Here is a 24,776-nt window from a genome sequence, read left to right on the forward strand (position 1 = left end):
CAATAACTCCATTTCCTAGTCAGAGGAATGAAGATCCTGCCAAAGTCTAGGAGTAATCACAGTTTGCTCAGGCCGAGGTGTGAACACAGAATTTCTTTTCCCTGACCACGCAGGGGTTGTGACTGATGCACGCTGTTCAGGTGAGCCAGGTGGTGGAGGTGAAATAGCCTCAGCCAGAAATACTCCCACTGATTTCAATCAGGTAGTAGGCCCGAGCAGCTTAGCAAGTGCCATGCAGTTATCTAAAGCATCACTTCTACTTGAAATTTAATGAGGAATCTAGCCGAGTGCATGTTGTGATTAAAGGGGTTTCTGTTCTGTTCAATGGGTATCAAAGGGTCCCCTTCAGCGTTGTTATTGTCAAAGAGAAAAAGCAAGTATTCGGTGCACATTCAAAGCTTTTCTCCATTGTGAACAATCAGGTGTCTAAGGAGGTGAGATTTTTGGCTAAAAGATTTCCCACATTCAATACACTCATGAGGTCTTTCTCCTGTGTGAACTCTCTTGTGTGCAAAAAGGTTACCATGGCTTCTAAAAGATTTCCCACATTCACTGCATTCATAAGGTTTTTCTCCAGTGTGAATTCTCTGGTGCTTAGTAAGGACACACCTTTCCCTGAAGGACTTCCCACATTCACTACACTCATAAGGTTTTTCTCCTGTGTGAATTCTCCTGTGGGTAGAAAGGTGACCATGGCATCTAAAAGATTTCCCACATTCACTGCACTCATAAGGTTTTTCTCCAGTGTGAAGTCTCTGGTGCTTACTACGGGCACACCTTTGTCTAAAGGACTTCCCACATTCACTGCACTCATAAGGTTTTTCTCCAGTGTGAACTCTCTGGTGTTCATTGAGGTTACACCTTCGTCTAAAGGACTTCCCACATTCACTGCACTCATAAGGTTTTTCTCCAGAGTGAACTCTCTGGTGTTGAGTGAGGTTGTACCTATGACTGAAAGTCTTGCCACAATCAGTACACTCATGTGGCTTTTCATCAGTGTGAACTCTCTGGTGCTGATTAAAAACAGAGATATACCTGAATGACTTCCCACACTCACTACACACATAGGGCTTTTCTCCAGTGTGAAGTCTGTGGTGTGGATTGAGGTTAGTCTTATTTCCGAAGGCCTTCCCACTATCACTACACTCATACGACTTTTCTCCACTGTGACCTTTCCTATGTTGAATGAGGCTAGAGATTCCTCTAAAAATTTTTCCAGATTTGTTCCATGCATAATTCACTTGTCCCTTGCAGATGCTCTGTTGAACAACTTTCTGGTTGTGGCTGGCAGCATTTTCACATTGACCCCACTGGTTATGAACTTTTCCACTGAGAAATTTCTGGGAAATCTCACTGCCACTGTGTGGCTCCTCAGTGTCGAGAGGGGCCTGAGGATGGAGAAGCTCTGAGATGGCTGGCAAGTCTTCCCCAACCTCCCTCCTGGATGAAGGCAGCCCTGATAAGTAGAAGCTGCACCTGGTCCCAAACGAGCCCCTGTCCACAGCTTCTTTCCAGGGCTTCTCTCCACTGGCTTCCCTCTTTTGCTGGCGAGGGTTTGCACTGAAACAGAAGCATCTCATACGTGTGTCATTGAAGAAAGCTTTCTGCTCAAGGTATGCTGCCTGTGACTCAGTCAAGTGCAGAATGTCTTTGAACACAGAGAAACACCGCTTACACACATGGGTCCTCTGGGTTGCTGGCTCTGTCTTAGACACCCTGACCTGTGACTCTCCTTCTGCAGATACACTTTGCTCAGAACAGGCCTCCTCATCATCCGTTTTATGACAACAACCTGAAAACAGAGAAATGAGGAGGAAATGGATGTGGACTACGTTGATGAGGGAAGTTCCATTACAAAAATATGTTGCACATCATACATGCGTTCCATGCAATTGCCTTAAAATAACAGATGTGCTGGCCGGATTTGTAAAAGATTCCTGTGAAGTTCTGGAACTCTGAATATCACAAAACAAGGAAAGCCTCACCAGAAATATGACACAAAGATGGCAACCACCACATGGAATCGAAGCATGATCATCACCTCCTTTTTCGTCTAACAGTGTTCAGCAGGGCTTGTCTGCTGGTGACATGTGCAGCTCTGCGGAAAGTTGCTTATGTCTTAATCCAAGTAAAATCAACAGCAGAGGTTCTAGGATCACTTAAGCATGTATATGCACCTCATAACTCATGTGCAGGTCCATGTAAGGGAATACAGCACAGGGAGCAGTGCCCAGGGACAGGTGATGTAAAAAAGTGACAAAGCTGAAGGTAGCCAAAAGACATGACGATACAGATGAACTGATCAATCATCAAAATGTCAATAACGGTAAAGAAAATGTAGAAATAAGGTGTGGACAAACGCATCTGCACCTAAATATGGTTGGACAAAAGCGGGTTCCTGCTGTGATCTGAAAAAAGCCCTCATGTGACACATTCTCCCATTTTCAACTCAGTAGGATCAGGCCTCATCAGAGACCATCTTCCCAGTTCACCCTGAGAGAGAACACAAGTTTCTCCATGAACCTTCTACTCTATCAAAACATACAACCTAAATATTCAGAATATTAATTAAAGACAAGGGAGGTGAGCAGCCAGAACAAAGCCAGTGCAATTCGGAATACAATAGTATTCAGGAAAGGAAATATTACAAACAACAATTGAGGTAGGACATTACAAGTAAAGCTATGGTTCATGTAAGTAAAGACGATAACCTGGCGCAGGCTGTCACAAAGAGCCTTACCTGGATGAATGGTGTAGAAGTGGAAGCCATGAGGACATAGTCACCTTCCCAGGGAGAGAAAGTTAAAGAGGGTCCCATTAAGCTCATTGCAAGACTCCTGACTCCCAGACTCTTCTTACATTTTCTGAGGCAGTGGGTGTAAGGGATGCTCGGTGAGTCCAGAGCTCAGGGCGCCCCACACAGGTCGTCCCGGGCCGCCACAGCCCATTTGAAAGGACAGTTGGGGATATTAGTAGAGCCCATGGTCTGGCTGTGAGAGCTACGTTTGGAGAATAAAGGAAGAGTAGACATCACCTCAGGACACTGGAACAAACGTGAAGGTCTTACCTGCAGATGAGACAAGTGCAAACACTTCCAGCATCACATTGCAGTACAGAAGTCTCTGAGCCTCATCAAGGATCCCCCACTCCTCCTCAGAGAAGACAATGGCCACGTCTTCAAAGTTCATATCCTGTCATAATGGGGACAGTTCAAGCCATGATTAACTTCTCTCTTAGGATTTCAAGTTCTTCATACTTCCCACCCTACACATCCATTTGCTCCCTGTACCCTTCATCAGATAAGACACCAGGCCTTGGGCCCATCAAAATCACTCTCTCCTTATATTCCTACTGATTCTGTGTCTTCCCACAACAATAAAGGCAGTTGAGCAGAGAGCAGATACCTGGCCTCTGGGCCTCACAGGTAGGCCACACTGCCTCTTGTCAGAGTCGGTGTTACCAACATAGCAAAGAGAGATTTGTTGGCCATAAAGAAAATGTGAATGATTTATCAATTATTTTCTCAGGCAATACTTATGTTATCACCCAGATCTCCCTCAGAGACATGAAAAAACATGGCCTCATGCTTCACCCTCCTGGCTCTGATACCTTTGTGTGGCCTGGGGTGTTGCACTCAGTCTGGTCACACCAAGGCTCACAGAATATTCTTGATGAGTATTTAATAAGTAAATATGCACCAGCCCCAATCTCACCTTGTTTCCATTGACCTAGGGCAGTGATGGCAAACCTTTGACACACGTGTCAGAGGTGATACGCAAACTCATGTTTTTGGTTGATTTTTCTTTGTTAAATGGCATTTAAATATATAAAATAAATATCAAAAATATAAATCTTTGTTTTACTCGGGTTGCAAATATCAATAAATTTCTATATGTGACATGGCACCAGAGTTAAATTAGGGTTTTTTTAAAATGCTGACATACCGAGCTCAAAAGGTTCGCCATCACTGACCTAGGGCCTCCAATTAAAATAAAATGATAAAAAAATAAATAAATAAATAAAATAAAATGATGATCTTCAACTGCCCTCTGGTCCAAGTGGTGTTCACTCCTTTTGAGTCATTTTCAACACCTCCAAGTTCCAGATACTCTTTAACAGCTCTCTGAAATATCTTATACCCTAAGAGGCCAAAATAAGTGTTTGTTCATGTTTATTTGCAATGAACGTGAACCTTTGCACTATGAAGGTCTTCAGGCCAGATAATGGTGCTTCCATATATCCAGATGCGAAATACAAACTTTCATCACATCTCTGACTCTTACCTCTCTCTCTCTCTCTCTCAACTTCAAAATTAGAAAATCCAGGTGGCCACACCTAAAATACCAATCCCGGATCCAACTGTGTCTTCCATCTCCATGGCCACCATCAGGGGCCAGGTATCATCACATTCTGCCAGATGATCACACCACCTCCCTCTCACCCATATTGCTCTCCATGCTGCAGCCACAGGGCCTCTAATGGGACCTGAGTCAGATCACCTGCCTCCACTGCTCCAAATCTCCCTTTTCCCCATCACCTGCAGAACAGACAACCGTGTTGTCACAAAGCTCCTCAAGACCTGACTCCTCTCCCATTCTCACCGGTTCCCATTCAAGAGAAAAGCATTCCTGCAGGTTCCAGAACCAGCTGTCTTCACTCTGAGCCTCAACCACATGTGAAACCTGTGCATGGAAGGACCTCCCACATCTCATTCCACTGTTTGCCAGAAAAACATGGACCCCTTCACACAACCTTAGTCATGGACTTAGGATTCTGGGCTGAGTGTCTGCAGGTCCCAGGGCAGGAAGAGAGGCTGCACAGACCCAGGACCCCACTAACTCAGAGGCCACAAGAGTGTGTGGCCCTGAAATCACCTCCACAAACCAGGTCCCCTAAGTGGCTCTGCATTTGCAGGAACCAGAGGGAACTAAAGGTCTGTTGAGGGCCTGGCACCCACTGCCAGGATCCAGGGGCTCATGCCGCTCACCGTCATGACCCAGCCTTCGGGCGGGGTGAGGCCCGCATCCCTCAGGGCTCAGTCCTCTGTGCCCATTCTTGCCAAGTTCCTTATCTTCCAAAGGACTTCTTCATCCAGTCCGTCACTACTATCCTCTCCCTCTAATGTGTTCTCATCAGCAGTTTGTGGAAATGTTTAGACCCCTACCTCAGACAACGTCCCTCTGCTGTTCACAACCACCCATGGCCCCAGCGTCCTGAGGATGAAAGTAAAACTCCTCACAGAAAACGTTGCCTCATCTTCTGGGTTTCCGGAGTCCTCACACCTCAGCCACAGCCCCACGGCCTGACTGAGTGGCATTGCAAGCCCATCACTCTCCTACACCCCGTCACATGCTGTGTCACCTACAAGCTACTCACTGTTCTGGGTGCTGGGACGCGAGCTGCAGGGCCTGAGGGACGCCAGCACCGTAGGATGGATAGTAAATGGGGGTAACGCTGAGTTGACCTCAGTAAGCAGAGAGGAGTCCGGGAAGCATGGAGACCTCAATCCTGCCTGCTGCAGGTCAGCAATCCTCAGACACCCCCTGCACAGCGGGGACGCTGCCTCTGATGGCTTGTCCTAGGCCTGATGCCTCCCACTGGGAGCTCTAACTAAGTCGATAGAACAAAGAGTTGAAACTGATCACCAGGAGGTTTAATCTGGGAGTCAGGCCCAAACCAATGAGCGCCAGGCTCAGGCGCCTCTCCTGGGCTTTCATTGGCTAAACGCAGCCATCATTAGGCGCATTGCCTTTTGGGTAAGGAACTTTCCAGGCCGCGCAGGTGGCATCAGGATCGCAGTCACTGGCTGGCCATTGAGTAAATTGGTGTTGGGGCGCCCGAAAGGCTGTGGGAAATGACAACCTTAGGTTTCGGTGGCTGGTGGCAGGGTTATGGGGAGTGTTGTCTGCAACTGAGCCCTTATTTGCAGATATTATTTCAGACTCCATTACTTCAAGCTCCCTCAGGTGAAAATTATGTCAATTATTCCTGAAGACCACAAATCTAAGTGGATATGTAGATAGTTACTGTTTTTTAAATTTTATTTTAAGAGAGAAAAGGAGAGGGAGAGAGAGAAAAACACAGGTGGGGTGTCTCCTCCCCACACCCTACTGGGTATGTGCCCGCAACCAAGGTGCATGCCCTTGACCAGAATCGAACCCGGGACCTTTCAGTCTGCATGCCAATGCGCTAACCATGAGCAAAACTGGATAGTGCCAGAGTTTTTATTTTTAACACAGAAATAGCACATTATTAAGATGAAAATAAGGCTATGAGAATATATACATAATTCTATCCTATTCGCTAAAAAGCAATATTTGAAAGGACACAGAGGTCAACAAGTCGACATTTCCTACATTGTCTGCATGTCTGCAGTCAGCACACTCGTGCAGCTTCATTTTATTCACCCACTTAAATCAAAGGGCACGTTCGGTTCCTGGTGAGGGCACAGACCTGGTTGTGGGTTTGATCTGCTGTCCAGCATTTATGGAAGGCAACCCGTCCATGTTTCCTCTCACATGGATGTTCCTTTTTTTCCCTCTGTGCCCCTCTCTTCCTTTCTCTCTCAAAGCAATAAACATATTCTCAGATGAGGATTACAATTTTAAAAAAGCATTAAGGGTCCTAGCTGGTTCGGCTCAGTGGAAAGAGCATCAGCGTGTGGACAGAAGGGTCCAGGTTCGATTCTGAACAGGGACACATGCCCAGGTTGGGGCTCAATTCCCAGTAGGGGATGTGCAAGAGGCAGCTGATAGATGTTTCTCTCTGATAGTTTATATTTCTCTCTCTCTCTCTCTCTCTCTCTCTCTCTCTCTCTCTCTCTCTCTCCCTTACTCTCTGAATTCAATAAAAATATTATTTTTTAAAAAGAATTAAGGGTTGAGCCATAGCCAGTTTAGCTGAGTGGATAGAGCTTTGGCCCGGGGACTGAAGGGTCCTGGGTTCGATTCCAAGCAAGGGCACATGCCTGGGTTGCAGGTTCGATCCCCAGAAGTGGGCGTGCATGAGGCAGGCAATCAATGATTCTCTCCCAACATTGCTGTTTCTATCACTCTATCCCTCTTCCTTCCTTTCTAAAATCAATAAATAAAACCTTTTTTAAAAATAATGTTTATAGTTTCACATTGCAAAGAATTCAGGTGAGTCATTGAGGATTGAGTGAAATAAATAAATATATCTTAGATGCTGCACTAACCTATAGTTAAAATAATTTCATTTTAAAAATTGGCAAAAGATTCTGCCAAGACATTTCAACAAAGGAGACAAAGACAGTGTAAATAATTGCTTGAGTAAACGTTCACCATAAAAATTTATTAGGGAAAAAATTTTTATAAATTTTATTAGGAAAATGGAATTAAAACAAAGCAACTTAACACTATACTCATTTCTCGGCCTATTATTAAAAAGATTAAACATCACATGTGCGGGCAGGGTTGTGGAAAAAACTAGAAATTTCATGACTGTGGGTGGGTGGAAAACCAAAGGGAATGACCATTTTAGACCACAGTTCTGCATATACTAACAGGTAAAACACTTGCCTACACTGCATCAGTTTGATATGTAAAACATACTTCTATGTAAAGAACTGAAGGCAATATGCCCAGAAGACTTATTTTTAATATCACAAACCTGGAAATAACTAAAACCATAGACAGATCAATAATAGGTAAACTGGTTATTCAGAGAACACAGTATGACAGGCATAAAAAATAATTTACTATTCACATAAGCATTCGAGTCGAATCTCAAAATAACTGTGTAGCATGAAGGAAAGCAATGTTTGTGTACCCCTTATAGTGCTTCTGAAATTATGAAAAATATTAACTAATCTTAAAAAAATATTAACTAATCTGGTAAAGGATGGAAAATCATTGACTGCATTTAGGGCTGGGGAAGGCAGAAGGAGAGATTACAAAAGGGCAGGAGGTAACTACAGGGTGTGGAACAAGTAGATGTAGAGCTGTTGGCATGAAAATTACTCGAATAATTTAAAAATAATAAAAAACAAGAATAAACTCTTCCCTGGCCAGTGAGCGTCAGGTGTTTGAGCACCATCCCTTGCCCTAAAAGGTCACTGGTTCCATTCCAGCTCAAGGCACGTGCCTGTCGGGATGCCCTGTAGCTGATGTGAAGGAGGCAGCTGTTTGATGTTTACTTATAATATCACTATTTCTCTCTCTCTCTCTCTCTCTCTCTCTCTCTCTCTCTCTCTCTCTCTCTCTCTCTCTCTCTCTCCCTCCCTCCCTCCCTTCCTATCTTTGTGAAAAGTCAATGAAAATATTTTAAAATATGTAAAATACTTTTTTAGAAAAATAGAGAATCAACTCTGTGTTTTGCATATTCACATCTGTATGCCTGGTTTTGCCCGAACCTGTACATGGGTGAGAGATAAGTTTATGTCACATGTGACCGTTTTAGAGCTTGTTCCCTATGTCCAAGCTCACCAAATAGTACAAATATACCTAAATAAAACCTCAAAATGTGCTTCCAAATAAAGGCCCCGATATCCCTGTCTTGTTAGAAAATTAAAATGACAACCCTATATGGGCTCTAGCATCTCTCTCCTAATTTCCAGGGAGCACCAGCCTTGCCTCAGCGGCAGCAAATATTGGCAAGAAGTGAAGACTATGGCCATCAGAATCAACAGGAAGACTGACTGAGTCACAAATGCCACATCCTGGGAATGACTACAAGATTGCCCTTCCTCTAGCTTTGAGGTCTTGCCTGTTGAGCAAACCTTGAGGTGAACACCTTAGAGAGGCCAGAAGAGGAAACAGGCCGTTTAGATTATTTTCTCTAAAAATGACTTTAGCCACAGCAAACAGTGATGGAGGAACTGAGGACACCTGTCCACAATGAACACACTGGTCACACGTCCTCGGTCATTTCTGGGTAACGTTCAGAAGAGGCGGGATTCACTTAATTCACTGCACTCTTTCCCACTCACCATGAATACAGGGATTCTGGCCAAGTTGTAGTTCAACCTAACCCTCAGAGTCTCAACACAAGCGACACCAGCCTATGAAGTGTCATTCATAACGGCACAGGGCACCTTGACAGCATGTAATACACACTGTGAACAGAGAATATGATTCACATGGTTCACAGAAGCACAACAAAGCCCCCCACCCCCATCTTCAGGATGGCCTCAGACCGCAATCATAGGAGGCACCAGGCTGCAAATGTGAACCACAAAGTCATGCCGGCTTTCTTTCCAGGTCTAGGGCAGCACTGCATTACAAGTGAATATGGGACAAAGTGATTTTCTGACTCCACGCTTTGCCTTCAGAAGCAAAGCATGCTGGGGATTCCCACAATATCTGTTCTCCTGGACAAGCTGACAGATCCCAAGTGTGCTTTCAAAACAAGCCAGGCAATGAATTGGACCAACAAAAGGAATTAGGACATGAGCAAAAGCACCTGGACAAAAATATCAGAAACCAGAGATGTGTTAGAAAATTCAATGGGTTTGCAGGTTGGTGAACTGGAAACTGAAACAATTCATCACAGCATAAGGTGATGTCCTGAGAGAGGTAGCACTTAGCTGAGGACGGGTGCACTGGATGAACCCTCAATAACGCCATTTCCTAGTCAGAAAGGAATGAAGATCCTTCCACAAGCTTGGAGTAATCACAGTGTGCTCAGGCCGAGGTGAGAACACAGAATTCCTTTTCCCTGACCACACAGGGGTTGTCACTGAGGCACCCTATTCAGGTGAGCCAGGTGGTGGAGGTGAAATAGCCTCAGCCAGAAATACTCCCAGTGATTTCAATCGGGTAGTAGGCCCGAGTATATTAGCAAGTGCCATGCAGTTATCTAAAGCATCACTTCTACTTGAAATTTAATGAGGAATCTAGCAAAGTGCATGTTGTGATAAAAGGGGTTTATGTTCTGTTAAATGTGTACCAAAGAGTCCCATTCAGTGTTGTTATTGTCAAAGAGAAAAAAAAGTATTTGGTGCACATTTAAAGCTTTTCTCCATTGTGAACAATCAGGTGTCTAAGGAGGTGACATTTTTGGCTAAAAGATTTCCCACATTCAATACACTCATGAGGCCTTTCTCCTGTATGAACTCTCTTGTGGATTAAAAGGGTACTATGGCATCTAAAATATTTCCCACATTCACTGCATTCATAAGGTTTTTCTCCAGTGTGAATTCTCTGGTGTTCAGTGATGGCACGCCTTTGTCTGAAGGACTGCCCACATTCACTACACTCATACGGTTTTTCTTCAGTGTGAACTCTCTGGTGTTCGGTGAGGGTAAACTTTTGTCTAAAGGACTTCCCACATTCACTGCACTCATAAGGTTTTTCACCAGTGTGAATTCTCTGGTGCTTAATAAGGGTAAACCTTTCTCTGAAGGACTTCCCACATTCACTACACTCATAAGGTTTTTCTCCAGTGTGAATTCTCCTGTGCTTAAAAAGGTGACCATGGCATCTAAAAGATTTCCCACATTCACTGCACTCATAAGGTTTTTCTCCAGTGTGAACTCTCTGGTGTTCAGTGAGGATACGCCTTGCTCTAAAGGACTGCCTACATTCACTGCACTCATAAGGTTTTTCTCCAGTGTGAACTCTCTGGTGTACAGTGAGGTTGGACCTATGACTGAAAGTCTTGCCACAATCAGTACACTCATATGGCTTCTCCCCAGTGTGAACTCTCTGGTGCTGATTAAGAACAGAGACATACCTGAATGACTTCCCACAATCACTACACACATAGGGCTTTTCTCCAGTGTTAACTTTCCTATGTCAAATGAGGCTAGAGATTCCTCTAAAAATATTTCCATATTTGTTACATTCAGAATTCACTTCTCCAGAGCAGACGCTCTGTTGAACAACTTTCTGGTTGTGGCTGGCAGCATTTCTACATTGACCCCACTGGTTATGATGTTTTCCACTGGGAATTTTCTGGGAAGTTTCACTGCCACTGTGAGGCATCTCAGTGTGGAGAGGGGCCTGGGGCTGGAGAAGCTCTGAGATGGCTGGCAAGTCTTCACCAACCTCCTTCTTGGATGAAGGCAGCCCTGATAAGTAGAAGCTGCACCTGGTCACAAACGTGGCCCTGTCCACAGCTCCTTCCCACGGCTTCTCTCCACTGGTTTCCCACTGTGGTCGGTGAGGGTTTGCACTGAAACAGAAGTCTCTCACACGGGTGTCACTGAAGAAGGCTTTCTGCTCAAGGTATGCTGCCTGTGACTCAGTCAGGTGCAGAATGTCTTTGAACACAGAGAAACACCGCTTACACACATGGGTCCTCTGGGTTGCTGGCTCTGTCTTAGACGCTCTGACCTGTGACTCTCCTTGTGCAGATACACTCTGCTCAGAACAGGCCTCCTCGTCATCCGTTTTATGCCAACAACCTGAAAACAGAGAAATGAGGAGGAAATGGATGGTGATTATGGTGATGAGGGAAGTTCAATTCAAAAATATGTGGCACATCATACATGCGTTCCACGCAATTGTCTGAAATTAAGAGATGTGTTGGCAGGATTTGGAAAAGGCTCCTGTGAAGTTCTGGAACTCTGACTATCACAAAATAAGTAAAGCCTCAACAGAAATAACAAGACAAAGATGGCAAGCACCACATGGAATCAAATCAGGATCATCAGCTCCTTCTTCTGCTAACAGTGTTCAGCAGGGCTTGTCTGCTTGTGAAATGGGTGAGCTGTGCAGAAGGTTGCTTATGTCTTATTCCTAGTAAAATTCAAGAGCAGCGGTTCTAGGACTACTGAAGCATGTAATTGCACCTCATAACACATGTACAGGTCCAAGTAGGAGAATACCGCACAGGGAGCAGTGCCCAGGGACAGGTGATGCAAAAAAGTGACAAAGGTGAAGATAGCCAAAAGACATGACGATACAGATGAAATGATCAATCATCAAAATGTCCATAACGGTAAAGAAAATGTAGAAATAAGGTGTGGACAAATGCGTCTGCACCGAAAGATGGTTGGACACAACAGGGTTCCTGGTGTGATCTGAGAAAAGCCCTCATGTGATACCTTAATTAGTTTCCATTCACTAGGATCAGGCCTCATCATAGACCATCTTCCCAGTTCACCCTGAGAGAGAACACAAGGTTCTCTATGCACCTTCTACTCTATAAATAAATACAACCTAAATATTCAGAGTATTAATTAAAGACAAGAGAGGTGAGCAGCCAGCACTCACCCAAAGCAATTCGGATAGCAACAGTATTCAGGGAAGGAAATATTACAAACAACAACTGAGGTACGACGTTACAAGTACAGCTACGGTTCATGTAAGTAAAGACGATAACCTGGCACAGGCTGTCACAAAGAGCCTTACCTGGATGAATGGTGCAGAAGTGGAAGCCATGAGGACATAGTCACCTTCCCAGGAAGGGAAAGTTGAAAGAGGGTCCCATTAAGCTCATTGCAAGACTCCTGACTCCCAGACACTTCTTGCATTTTCTGACGCAGTGGGTGTAAGAGATCCTTGGGGAGTCTAGAGCTCAAGACTTCACACACAGCTCGCCCCTGGCAGCCACAGCTCATTTGAAAGGACAGTGAGGGATATTAGTAGAGGCCATGGTCTGGCTGTGAGAGCTACGTTTGGGGAATAAAGGAAGAGTAGATATCACCTCAGGACACTGGAACAAACGTGAAGGTCTTACCTGCAGATGAGACAAGTGCAAACACTTCCAGCATCACATTGCAGTACAGAAGTCTCTGAGCCTCATCAAGGATCCCCCACTCCTCCTCAGAGAAGACAATGGCCACGTCTTCAAAGTTCATATCCTGTCATAATGGGGACAGTTCAAGCCATGATTAACTTCTCTCTTAGGATTTCAAGTTCTTCATACTTCCCACCCTCCACATCCATTTGCTCCCGCTATCCTTCATCAGACAAGAACCAGGCGTTTGGCCCATCAGAATCACTCTCTCCTTACATTCCTACTGTTACTGTGTCTTCCCACAACAATAAAGGCAGTTGAGCAGAGAGCAGATACCTGACTCTGGGCCTCACATGTAGGCCACACTGCCTCTTGTCGATAAAGTGGGTGTCACCAACATAGGGAAGAGAGATTTGTTGGCCATAAAGAAAATGTGAACGATTTATCACTTATTTTCTCAGGCAATACTCTTGTTATCAACCAGATCTCCCTCAGAGACATGAAAAAGCATGGCCTCATGCTTCACCCTCCTGGCTCTGATACCTTTCCGTGGTCTGGAGTGTTGCACTCAGTCTGGTCACACCAAGGTTCACAGAATATCCCTGGTGAGTATTTAATAAGGAAATATGCACCAGCCCCAATCTCACCTTGTTTCCATTGACCTAGGGCAGTGATGGCAAACGGTTGACACACGTGTCAGAGGTGATACGCAAACTCATGTTTTTGGTTGATTTATCTTTGTTAAATGGCATTTAAATATATAAACTAAATATCAAAAATATAAATCTTTGTTTTACTCGGGTTGCAAATATCAATAAATTTCTATATGTGACATGGCACCAGAGTTAAATTAGGGTTTTTTAAAATGCTGACATACCGTGCTCAAAAGCTTCGCCATCACTGACCTAGGGCCTCAAAATTAAAATAAAATGATGAAAAATAAATAAAATAAAATAAAATGATGATTTCCAACTGCCCTCCAGTCCAAGCGGTGTTCACTCCTTTTGAGTCATCTTCAACACCTCCGAGTTCCAGATACTCTTTAACAGCTCTCTGAAATATCTTATACCCTAAGAGGCCAAAAAAGTGTTTGTTCATGTTTATTTCCAATGAACATGAACCTTTGCACTATGAAGGTCTTCATGCCAGATAATGGTGCTTCCATATACCCAGATGCGAAATACAAACTTCCATCTCATCTCTGACTCTTACCTCTCTCTCTCTCTCTCTCTCAACTTCAAAATTAGAAAATCCAGGTAGCCACACCTAAAATACCAATCCCGGTTCCAACTGTGTCTTCCATCTCCATGGCCACCATCAGGGGCCAGGTATCACCACATTCTGCCAGATGATCACACCACCTCCCTCTCACCCATATTGCTCTCCATGCTGCAGCCACAGGGCCTCTAATGGGACCTGAGTCAGATCACCTGCCTCCACTGCTCCAAATCTCCCATTTCCCCATTACCTGCAGAACAGAAAACCATGTCATCACAAAGCTCCTCTAGACCTGACTCGTCTCTCATTCTCACCGGTTCCCATTAAAGAGAAAAGAATTCGTACAGGTTCCAGAACCAGCTGTCTTCACTCTGAGCCTCTACCACATCGGGAACCTGTGCCTGGAAGGGCCTCGCACATCTCATTCCACTGTTTGCCAGAAAAACATGGACCACTTCACACAACCTTAGTCATGGACTTAGGATTCTGGGCTGAGTGTCTGCAGGTCACAGGGATGGAAGAGAGGCTGCACAGACCCAGGACTCCACTAACTCAGAGGCCACAAGAGTGTGAGGCCCTGAAATCACCTCCACAAACCAGTTCCCCTAAGTGGCTCTGCATTTGCAGGAACCAGAGGGAACTAAAGGTCTGTTGAGGGCCTGGCACCCACTGCCAGGATCCAGGGGCTCATGCCGCTCACGGCCCTGGCCCACCTCCAGGGCCGGGAGATGCCTGCATCCCTCAGGGCTCAGTCCTCAGTGCCCATTCTTGCCAAGTTCCTTATCTGTCAAAGGACTTCTTCATCCGGTCCGTCAGTACTATCCTCTCCCTCTAAAGTGTTCTCATCAGTAGTTTGTAGAAATGTTTAGACCCCTACCTGAGACACGTCCCTCTGCTGTTCACAACCACCCATGGCCCCAGCATCCTGAGGATGAAAGTAAAACGCCTCACAGAAAACATTGCCTCATCTTCTTTTTTGCCTTGAGACACCGAACAGGCCTGGGTTTCCCGAGTCCTCACAGCTCAGCCACACGCCAAGGCCTGACTGAGTGGCATTGCAGACCGTCACCCTCTTTCACCCGGTCACATGCTGTGTCTCCTAAAAGCTACTCACTGTTCTGGGTGCAGGAACGCGAACTACAGGGCCTGACAGCCTGGTAGGATGGAGGGTAAATGGGGTGAGGCTGAGTTGACCTCAGTAAGCAGAGAGGAGCCTGGGAAGCATGCAGACCTCAATTCCGCCTGCTGCAAGTCAACAAGCCTCAGACACCCCCTGCACAGCTGGACGCTACCTCTGACGGCTTGTCCTAGTCCTGATGCTGCCCACGGAGCCCTCTAAGTTGATAGAAGGAGGAGGTAAAAATGTCCACCTGGAGGACTAATCTGGGAGTCACGCCCAAACCAATGAGCGCCAGGCTCAGGCGCCTCTCCTGGGATTTCATTGGCTAAACGCAGCCATCATTAGGTGCATTGCTCTTTGGGTAAGGAACTTTCCAGGCCACGCAGGTGACATTAGGATCGTAGTCACTGGCTGGCCATTGAGAATATTGGGGTTGGGGCGCCCGAATGGCTGTGGGCAATGACAGCCTTCGGTTTTGGTGGCTGGTGGTGGGTTATGGGGAGTGTTGTCTGCAACTGAGCCCTTATTTGGAGATATTATTTCAGACTCCAAGAAGCTCAGAATGCTCCCTGAGGTGAAAATTATGTCAATTATTCCTGCAGACCACAAATCTAAATGAATATGTAGATAGTTACTTTTTTTAAATTTTATTTTGAGAGAGAAAATGAGAGGGAGAGAGAAAAACACAGGTGGGGAGCCTCCTCTCCTCCCTTACCCACCTTCTGGGCATCCAGCCAGGAACCTGTCTTGTGGCTTCACCAGAAATGGCAACCTTTGTGTACGTGGGAGGACACTCAAACAACGGAACCACTCCAGGCCTCAGAGTTCTTTTTTTTTTCATTATCATTTTATAAAATGTATTTTATTGATTTTTTACAGAGAGCAAGGAAGATGGATAGAGAGTTAGAAACATCAATGAGAGAGAAACATCCATCAGCTGCCACCTGCACACCCCCTACTGGCGATGTGCCCGCAAGCAAGGTGCATGCCCTTGACCGGAATCGAACTCGGGACCTGTCAGACTGCAGGCCAATGCTCTATCCACTGAGCCAAACAGGATAGGGCCAGAGTTTTTATTTTTAACACAGAAATAGCACATTATTAAGAGAAAAATAAGGCTATGAGAATATATATATCACTCTATCCGATTCGCTTAAAAGCAATATTTGAAAGGACACAGAGGCCAACAGGTCGACATTCCCTACATTGTCTGCATGTCTGCAGTCAGCAGACACTGTGCAGCTATGGAGCTAACAGTTACTGAATGTTCACTACATGTGCCTGGCCCTGGATTCAATGCTTTACCTGCATTACTATTATTTCCCTCAATCCTCTCCACGACTTGAGATCGTTTCAGGATCTATTTTATCAAGATGAAATCAGGACTCAGAGACCCGAGGTAAATTGCCTGATTGTAGAGTTATAAAGGCAGGACTGGAAGTCAAGCCCATGTGTCTCTAATAACACAGCTCTGGCTTCTAATGTTAGGCTCTGCTCCCTTCTAGAGAGTAGAATAGTCGATGCATTCCCATTAGGACCAGCTAGATCTCATTATGGGTAATAAGCAGTCCCAAAATTTTAGTGGCTATTATTAAAGAAGGTATCTTTCTTGTTCATACCCCATGTGCACCCGTGTTATCCTGAGACCAGGATAAAGGAGGGACCACCCATGTAGGTTCCTGCTGGGTGTTATCAGAATGGACTTAGGGGGTGGCCAGTCTCCGTGTGTCCAGACTCTTCTGTTAGAGGTGAAAGCCTTCACTCCCAGCACATTTCATTGGTCAGAGCACATCACAGGCTGAAGTCACACTCAGGTGGTCAGGAGGAGACCCTGACATACTTACTCGATGGGCCCCATTATCATGCCCACGTGGTGCCCGCCTCTTGTGGGGGACTGTGCAGGGCCAAGGAGAGGGGTGGGGATGGGTAGGAAATGACAGGGGAAGTCCGTCTGGATGGGTCCCTGTCTCCCCATCCCGGTGGACTTTGTCCACAGGTTGCCTTAATCCACTGGTTCTCAACCTTCTGGCCCTTTAAATACAGTTCTTCATGTTGTGACCCAACCATTACATTATTTTCGTTGCTACTTCATAACTGTAATGTTGCTACTGTTATGAATCATCATGTAAATATCTGATATGCAGGATGGTATCAGGTGACCCCTGTGAAAGAGTCGTTTGACCGCCAAAGGGGTCGGGACCAACAGGTTGACAACCTCTTCCGTAATCCATCCTGACAAGTTCCAAAGCAGTGAAACTCAGAAAAGGCGTTTGGGCAGATGGCATTGGCAGTGAACTCTGAACCCACTTCTGTGTGTGACCCTGGGTAAACCCCTGGCTGCCTCCGGTCACACACTCGGGTGGAGGTGAAGACTCACAAGTTCAGAGCGTCGACTGGGAAGGGCACAGGCTGGAAGCCTCCAGCATCCACGTGCTTTTACATGAACCTCAATCCCAGCCCTGCCTCCAAGGCCCTGGATCTTTCGCGTTGCCCAGGTGAGGGCTCCATCAGGTGGGGCTGATGGTGAAAATGTTGCCAGTAACCTCAGTGGTGACCCTACGGTTTCTGTGCTAAATGCGGTCCCTCCACAGTTCCCCCCATCCACAGTGAAGAGATCTCAGGGCCCAATTCTCTCTCCTGGCCCCAGAGTCCTGGTTGGCCACGCACTCCCAGATGTCCAGAGCCCAGATGTCCCGGAATGAGGCTCCATGGAGCCCCGGAGACCTTCCTCCCCTAGTGGTCAGCCTCGCTTTCACACGGGCAAGGGACACCCCTCTCCAGGGACGTCCACTTCCTCATTCCTAGTGGGGGTTAGGAGCCTGGAAGTCTTACCCCTCAGCTCCCCACAAGTGCACCCAGGGACTTATTCCTTCCCAAGAGACCTGGGTCCCCAGCTCCTCCACGAAGCCTAGTGTCCTTCACAAACATTCCCCATGCACACTCTCTACCTCCAGTCTGCCATCAGAGTGTTCCCTAATTCCTCCCCTTCCCACAGGCTGGGGTTCTATATTCTTCATCCATCTCTGAGGCCAGAGAGGGGACCCCCTGGGGGACAGCAGAGGCTGGAAGAGCAGGGACAGAAGGGGCCCAGTCCTGACCCCTTCAGAGACTGCCTAGGCAGCTGCCTGTGTCTGGGGTGCAGTCACACAGGGAAAAATACCGACACCACAAGCACAGAAACACACAGACACTGGGCACCCCCAGCCACAGCTGGGCACTCAGGTGCAGGGCTTACGGCCAGGCTCACACAGACACACACTGCAGACACAGGGAACACCTTGAGGGGAACACACACGCACGCACACACACACACACACACGGGACACACGTGCGCACACACCAGAGCAGACATACACAGACATAGAACACAGACACAAAGAGAACACAATACACCCATCAGGAACACCCAAAGGGACAGCCAATTCACACATACAACCATACAACCAACAGGCAACATGCAAAACAAACACTACCCAAATGCGGAGTCATACTAACTCACAGTCCTGAAGGAAACATGAAGATTTCAGGGGCTGCCCTGCCCAAGTGGCTCAGTCTCTTGCAGGTTCATTTTATTCGCCCTCTTCAATCAAAAGGCATGTTCGGTTCCTGTTGAGGGCGCAGACCAGGTTGTGGGTTTGATCTGCTGCCCGGCATTTATGGAAGCCAACCGGACCATGTTTCCTCTCACATGAATGTTCCTTTTTTTTGGTCTCTGCCCCTCCCTTCCTCTCTTTCTCAAAGCAATAAACATATCCTCAGTTGAGGATTACAATTCTAAAAAAGAATAAAGGGGCCCTAGCTGGTTTGGCTCAGTGGATAGAGCATCAGCATGTGGTCAGAAGGGTCCCAGTTTCGATTCTGGACAAGGGCACATGCCCAGGTTGTGGGCTCGATTCCTAGTAGGAGATGTGCAAGAGGCAGCTGATAGATGTTTCCTCTCATCGTGTATGTTTCTATCCCTCTCTTTCTCTCCCTCTCCCTTTCTCTCTGAAATCAATAAAAATACTTTTTTAAAAAAAAGAATTAAAGGGTTGAGCCCTAGACGGTTTGGATCAGTGGATAGAGCATCGGCCTGAGGACTGAAGGGTCCTGGGTTCGATTCTAAGCAGGGCACATGCCTGGGTTGCGGGTTTGATCCTGAGAAGGGTGGGAGCATGAGGCAGGCAATCAATGATTCTCTCTCATCATTGATGTTTCTGTCTATCCCTCCCCCTTCCTCTCTAAAATCAATGAAAAAATATTTTAAAAAAATATTTAGAGTTTCACATTGCAAAGAATTCAGTTGAGTCACTGAGGATTGAGTGAAATAAATAAATATATCTTAGATGCTGCACTAACCTATAGTTAAAATAATTTCATTTTAAAATTTGGCAAAAGATTCTGACCAGACATTTCTGCAAAGGAGACAAAGACAGTGTAAAGAATTGCTTGAAAAAACATTCACCATAAAATTTATTGGGGAAAATTTTTTGTAATTTATTGAGGAAATGGAATTAAAACAATGCAAGTTAACACTATAATCATTTCTCGGCCTATTATTAAAAAGATTAAACATCACAAGTCCTGGCAGGGTTGTGGAAAAACTGGAATTTTCATTACTGTGGGTGGGTAGCAATGCAAAGGGAATGACCATTTTAGACCACAGTTCTGCATTTACTAACAGATAAAACATTTACCTACACTGCATCAGTTTGATAAGTAAAACATACATTTTATAAAGAACTAAAGTTAATATTCCCAGCAGACTTACTTTTAATATCCCAAACGTGGAAATAACTAAAACCATTGACAGATCAATAGATCAAGTGGTAATTCTCAGAACACAATATGACTCAGCAATAAAAATAATCAACTATTCACATCAGCATTCATGTTGAATCTCAAGATAACTGTGTAGCATGAAGGAAAGCAATATTTGTGTACCCCTTATAGTGCTTATGGAATTATTAAAAATATGAACTAATCTTGTAAAGGAAGGAAAAATCAATGACTGCATTTAGGGCTGGGGAAGGCAGAGGAGAGATTACAAAAGGGCAGGAGGTAAATACACGGTGTGGCACAAGAAAGTGTAGAGCTGTTGGCATGGAAATTACTACAATAATTTAAAAATAATAAAAACAAGAATAATTTCCTCCCTGCCAGTGAGCGTCAGGTGTTTGAGCACCATCCCTTGCCCTAACAGGTCACTGGTTCCATTCCAGCTCAAGGCACATGCCTGCCTGGATGCCCTGTAGCTGACATGAAGGAGGCAGCTGTCTGATGTGTCTTTCTAATATCACCATTTCTCTCTCTCTCTCTCTCCCTCTCTCTCTCTCCCTCCCTCCCTCCCTCCCTCCCTTCCTCTCTTTGTGAAAAGTCAATAAAATATTTTTAAATATGTAAAATACTTATTTAGAAAAATAGACAGTCAACTCTGTGCTTTGCATAATCTCATCTGTATGCCTGGTTTGCCTTAACCTGTATATGGTGAGAGATAAGTTTATGTCACATGAGACCATTTCAGAGCTTGATCCCTATGTCCCAGCTCACAAAACAGTACACATTAGACAAGTGCATTTTGTTACATGTCAGTTGCAAATATACCTAAAAAAAACCTGAAATTGTGCTTCAAAATAAAGGCCTAGATATCCCTATCTTGTTAGAAAATTAAAATGACCACCCTATATGGGCTCTACCATCTCTCTCCTAATTTCCTGGGAGCACCAGCCTTGCCTCAGTGGAGCAAATACTGGCAAGCAGAGAAGACTATGGCCATCAGAATCACAGGAATGCTGACTGGGTCACAAATGCCACATCCTGGGACTGACTACAGGATTACCCTTCCTCTAGCTTTGAGGTCTTGGATGTTGAGCAAACCTTGAGGTGAACACCTTAGAGAGGCCAGAAGAGGAGACATACCCTTTGGATTATTTTCTCTAAAAATGACTTTAGCCACAGGAAACAGTGATGGAGGAACTGAGGACGTCTGTCCACAATGACCACCCAAGTCACACGTCCTTGGTCATTTGTGGGTAATGTTCAGAAGAGGCGCGATTCACTTAATTCACTGCACTCTTTCCCACTCACTATGAACACAGGGTTTCTGACCCAATTGTAGTTCAACCTAACCCTCAGAGTCTCAAACAAGCGACACCAGCCTATGAAATGTCATTCATAACGGCACAGGGCACCTTGACAGTATGTAATACACACTGTGAACAGAGAATATGATTCACATTGTTCACAGAAGGACAACAAAGCCCCCCACCCCCATCTTCAGGATGACCTCAGACCGCAATCATAGGAGGCACCAGGCTGAAAATGAGAACCACCAAGTCATGCCAGCTTCCTTTCCAGGTCTTGGGCAGCATTGCATTACAAGTGAATACTGGACAACGTGATTTTCTGAGTCCACGCCTTGACTTTCGGAGCACAGCAGGTTGGGGATTCCCACAATGTCTGTTCCCCTGCACATGCGGACAGATCACAAGTGTGCTTTCAAATCAATCCAGGCGATGAATAGGACCAACAAAATGAAAGGTACTAGTACATGAGTAAAAGCACCTGGACAAAAATATCAGAAACCAGAGATGTGTTAGAAAATTCAATGGGTATGCAGGTTGGTGAACTGGAAACTGAAACAATTCATCACAGCATAAGGTGATGTCGTGAGATAGGTAGCACTTAGCTGAGGATGGGTGCGCTGGATGAACACTCAATAACTCCATTTCCTAGTCAGAGGAATGAAAATCCTGCCAAAGGCTAGGAGTAATCACAGTTTGCTCAGGCCGAGGTGAGAACACAGAATTCCTTTTCCCTGACCACGCAGGGGTGTGACTGAGGCACCCTGTTCAGGTGAGCCAGGTGGTGGAGGTGAAGTCGCCTCAGCCAGAAATACTCTCAGTGATTTCAATCGGGTAGTAGGCCTGAGCAGCTTAGCAAGTGCCATGCAGTTATCTAAAGAATCACTTCTACTTGAAATTTAATGAGGAATCTAGCTGAGTGCATGTTGTGATTAAAGGGGTTTATGTTCTGTTCAATGGGTATCAAAGGGTCCCCTTAAGTGTTGTTATTGTCAATGAGAAAAAGAAAGTATTCGGTGCACATTTAAAGCTTTTCTCCATTGTGACCAATCAGGTGTCTAAGGAGGAGATTTTTGGCTAAAAGATTTCCCACATTCACAACACTCATGAGGCCTTTCTCCTGTATGAACTCTCTTGTGTTTCAAAAGGGTACTATGGCATCGAAAAGATTTCCCACATTCACAGCACTCATAAGGGTTTTCTCCAGTGTGAACTCTCTGGTGCTTAGTAAAGGTATACCTTTCTTTGAAGGACTGCCCACATTCACTGCACTCATAAGGTTTTTCTCCTGTGTGAACTCTCCTGTGGTTCAAAAGATTATTATGGAATCTAAAACATTTCCAGCATTCACTGCACTCATAAGGTTTTTCTCCAGTGTGAATTCTCTGGTGTTCAGTGAGGGCACGCCTTCTTGTGAACGACTGCCCACATTCACCACACAAATACGGTTTTTCTTAGGTGTGAACTCTCTAGTGTTCAGTGATGTTACACCTTTGTCTAAAGGACTTCCCACATTCATTGCACTTATAAGGTTTTTCTTCAGTGTGGACTCTCTGGTGTTCGGTGAGGTGACCCCTTTGTCTAAAGGACTTCCCACATTCACTGCACTCATAAGGTTTTTCTCCAGTGTGAACTCTCTGGTGGTTAGTGAGGGTAGAACTGAATCTAAAGGATTTCCCACATTCACGGCACTCATAAGGTTTTTCTCCAGTGTGAACTCTCTGGTGTACAGTGAGGTTACACCTTCGTCTAAAGGACTTCCCACATTCACGGCACTCATAAGGTTTTTCTCCAGTGTGAGTTCTCCTTTGTTCAGTGAGGGCTTGCCTTCTTGTGAAGGACTGCCCACATTCAGCACACAAATACGTTTTTTCTTCGGTGTGAACTCTCTGGTGTTCAGTGATGTTACACCTTTGTCTAAAGGACTTCCCACATTCATTGCACTTATAAGGTTTTTCTTCAATGTGGACTCTCTGGTGTTCGGTGAGGTGACCCCTTTGTCTAAAGGACTTCCCACATTCACTGCACTCATAAGGTTTTTCTCCAGTGTGAACTCTCTGGTGGTTAGTGAGGGTAGAACTGAATCTAAAGGATTTCCCACATTCACGGCACTCATAAGGTTTTTCTCCAGTGTGAACTCTCTGGTGTACAGTGAGGTTACACCTTCGTCTAAAGGACTTCCCACATTCACGGCACTCATAAGGTTTTTCTCCAGTGTGAGTTCTCCTTTGTTCAGTGAGGGCTTGCCTTCTTGTGAAGGACTGCCCACATTCAGCACACAAATATGTTTTTTCTTCGGTGTGAACTCTCTGGTGTTCAGTGATGTTACACCTTTGTCTAAAGGACTTCCCACATTCATTGCACTTATAAGGTTTTTCTTCAATGTGGACTCTCTGGTGTTCGGTGAGGTGACCCCTTTGTCTAAAGGACTTCCCACATTCACTGCACTCATAAGGTTTTTCTCCAGTGTGAACTCTCTGGTGGTTAGTGAGAGTACAACTGAATCTAAAGGACTGCCCACATTCACGGCACTCATAAGGTTTTTCTCCAGTGTGAATTCTCTGGTGTACAGTGAGGTTGAACCTCTGACTGAAAGTCTTGCCACAATCAGTACACTCATATGGCTTTTCCCCAGTGTGAACTCTCTGGTGCCGATTAAGAACAGAGATATACCTAAAGGACTTCCCACACTCACTACACACATAGGGCTTTTCTCCAGTGTGACGTCTGTGGTGTTGATTCAGGTTAATCTTATTATCGAAGGCCTTCCCACTATCACTACACTCGTACGGCTTTTCTCCACTGTGAACTTTCTTATGTCGAATGAAGCTAGAGATGCCTCTAAAAATTTTTCCAGATTTGTTACATGCATAAATCACTTCTCTCTTGCAGACACTCTGTTGTATAACTTTCTGGTTGTGGCTGGCAGCATTTTCACATTGACCCCACTGTTTGTGACGTTTTCCAGTGAGAAGGTTCTGGGAAATCTCACTGCCACTGTGCAGCTCCTCAGTGTCGAGAGGGGCCTGGGGCTGGAGAAGCTCTGAGGTGGCTCGCAAGTCTTCCCCAACCTCCCGACTGGATAAGGGAGGCTCTGATAAGTAGAAGCTGCACCTGGTCACGAACGAGACCCTGTCCACAGCTTCTTTCCAGTGCTTCTTCTTTTCACTGGCTTCCCTCTGTTGATGGCGAGGGATTGCACTGAAACAGAAGTCTCTCACATGGGTGTCATTGAAGAAGGCTTTCTCCTCAAGGTATGCTGCCTGTGACTCAGTCAGGTGCAGAATGTCTTTGAACACAGAGAAACACCGCTTACACACATGGGTCCTCTGGGTTGCTGGCTCTGTCTTAGACGCCCTGACCTGTGACTCTCCTTGTGCAGATACACTCTGCCCAGAACAGGCCTCCTCATCATCCGTTTTATGACAACAACCTGAAAACAGAGAAATGAGGAGGAAATGGATGTGGACTACGGTGATGAGGAAAGTTCCATTACAAAAATAGGTTACACATCATATATGCGTTCCATGCAATTGCCTTAAAATAACAGATGTGCTGGCAGGATTTATCAAAGGCTCCAGTAAAGTTTGGAACTCTGAATATCATAAAACAAGGAAAGCCTCACCAAGACTATGACACAAAAATGGCAAGCACCACATAGAATTGAAGCATGATCATCAGCTCCTTCTCTCCTAACAGTGTTCAGCAGGGCTTGTCTGCTGGTGACATGGGCA

General features: G+C 45.4%; 1 pseudogene; it reads right to left on the minus strand.

Moving 5' to 3' along the window:
- Nucleotides 1-172: 172 nt before the first annotated feature.
- Nucleotides 173-24,274, minus strand: LOC132217213 (zinc finger protein 850-like; annotated as a pseudogene).
- Between the last annotated feature and the right edge of the window lie 502 nt (nt 24,275-24,776).

Source organism: Myotis daubentonii, chromosome 15, assembly GCF_963259705.1.
Source record: "Myotis daubentonii chromosome 15, mMyoDau2.1, whole genome shotgun sequence".
Taxonomy (NCBI): domain Eukaryota; kingdom Metazoa; phylum Chordata; class Mammalia; order Chiroptera; family Vespertilionidae; genus Myotis; species Myotis daubentonii.